Source organism: Chelmon rostratus, chromosome 16 (assembly GCF_017976325.1).
Source record: "Chelmon rostratus isolate fCheRos1 chromosome 16, fCheRos1.pri, whole genome shotgun sequence".
Classification (NCBI taxonomy): Eukaryota; Metazoa; Chordata; class Actinopteri; order Chaetodontiformes; family Chaetodontidae; genus Chelmon; species Chelmon rostratus.
This window is the reverse complement of record NC_055673.1, coordinates 497,501-500,000: the sequence shown is the minus strand read 5'-3', so window position 1 is coordinate 500,000 and position 2,500 is coordinate 497,501.

The following is a 2,500-nucleotide window of genomic DNA, read 5'->3' as shown; positions in this document are numbered from 1 at the left end:
TCTGGTCATTACATCACTTCCTGTCCAGCCATTGATCCGTTAAACATAACCAGATCTGATCAGAAATCAGCTCAGAATTTTCCTTTAATTATATTTTATCTCCTCATTTATCTCCCCATGCACACACACACACACACACACACGCATGCACACACACACACACACCAGTCCATCAGTCCTCAGTCAGGGGGGCGGAGCCTTCATCCCCATCCACCTCCTCCCCTCGGGTCAGGCCTCCACCCAGCTGTCCGTCAAAGCCCTCGCCTCCCCCTCCCCCCTCTCCTCCCCCCCCGCCATGACCATCAAGTTCCTAGGGCGCCACCAACAACCTGACCAGGTGAGCAGAGGGTTTTCATACCCAGGTGTTTCACCTGAATGTGTTTGTTATATAACAGAGTCAGAAGAGCTGAGCGATAAGCTGACTGGAGATCAGTTTGGGGTCTTTAATTAGATAATTGCAGCAACGTGAAATGTGATGATTTTCATTTTGTCGACTGATCGCTACAAACGAGTCAGAGGTCACATGATCACGTGTTTTTAAACATTCACTTTGTCTCTTCGTGGTTTTCCGGAAATCTCTGAATTTGAGCCACATTTGGAGACTCGAGTGGTGAAATGAAAAGGACGTCAGTTTCCCATGATGATGATGATGATGATGATGCTGATGATGATGATGGTTTTCTGTCCTGCTCTTCCTCCTCAGCCTCCAGTCTCTCCGCTGTCAGCCTCCCAGCTCTCTGCGGTCCTCTTCTCTCTGTGTCACGGCCTTCCTCAGGCCTCGCGGCGTTACCGGACATCTCCTCTGACCATCCGGTCCTGGATTGGGCAGCGGGAGCGTCAGCTGTCAGACAGGAAGTGGTGCTGGAGGACGGAGAAGGTGGCGGAGTGGGTGTTGAGTCAGAGAGAGCAACAGCTGAGAGTCAGCGAAGACGTCCTGCTGCAGACGGCGAGAAGAGCTCTGGGAGAGGACAGTCCACTGATGGACCTCTACAGCTGGACCGTAGACTTCCTGCTGAGACACGAGCTCAGCTTGCAGCCCACAAACACCGACGGCGAGCGACACCCCCGAGGAAGACTGCCGAGGACCATCAGAGACAACAGCCGCACGTTCATAGACTCGCTGTCTGCCCAGGTCAGAGGTCATCAGCTGCTCACATCCTTTGATACTACTTTGATACCACCTCCTGTTTTTAATGCCAGTTTTAGAAAATCATTTGAAGAAAAGATAGACATGACAGGACAGAGACCAGCGAGCAGCTGTTTGTCTTCATATCTGGACTGAAATGAAGGATCTGATGGAGTATCTGCACAGAACTGAATCATAAAAACCATTTGCCCGTAGAGAGCAGCAGGACAGCACTGTGGCGTCCAACGTCACATTACTGGTACTGGGAAATAGTGTCAGAGTGAGACCTCGTACTGTCTCTGTGATGTGGTCCAGCAGTCCTGTCAGAGATCCTCCATGAAGGTCTGAATGTTGAGTTTGTGGTGAGCTGTTGGATCCTTGTGGAGGACGTAGCCCAGTTACATAACAGAAACCGTTAGCATACTAGCTAATGATAAAAATGAGCTTACATTAATAATTACTCTCATTTTAAATGGAGTTTCTGTATTGTGCCATTCAGAATCTCATTAACAGAACTACAGATTTAGAGGTTTTAAGACTTCAGAAAACTGACATTAACTGACATTAATGCATGAAGAGCTGAGGTCACAACGTGTCTCACGCAGGACCAGCTGATCACAGTGATTGTTTTTGTCTTCAGATCCACAGTAAACATGTCCCTCCTCACTGTGTGGCCTCCATGGACGAGTTCTCCATCTTCATTGACCTGGACCAGTTCTCAAACCAGAACCCTTCGGCCCTGCAGCTGTTCGGCTCGTCCGAAGACACGCCCATGTTTGACGTTGTCCTCTCTGCCCTGTCTGATGGGATTTTCCTGCCCCCCCTGCTGTTCTTCAGAGGAACCTCATCACACGTTCCTGAAGGGTTCCCAGACAATGTTCTGCTGGAGGCTCGACAGGAAGGGTTCACAGACCAGGACCGTCTCCACATCTGGATCGACAAGGTCTGTGTGAGAATCTGATAAAATACAAATAATGTAATAAAATCGAATGAATCACGACTCTTACTTTGAAATCCGTCCCAGGTGACACTTTAGTCATGTGACAGCATGTTTACCTGTGTTCAGGTGTGGCGCCCCCATGTGGCCTCTCAGTGTAAAAGTGAGTCGGTGTTGATGATGGACGTCCATCGAGGACACCTGACAGACGAGTTCAGGGGCGCTTTGACCTCCATGTCCACAGACGTCATGTTCATCCCGTCAGGATGCTGCTGTCGTCTGCAGCCGCTGGACGTCTGCGTGACGCCGGTGCTCAGAGACTTCCTGCAGGTACTCTCACCTGCAGTCTGAATCTGTCTGGATCTGTCTCACCTGTCTGGATCTGTCTCACCTCTCCTACCTGTCTGGTTCTGTCTGGATCTGTCTCACCTGTCTCA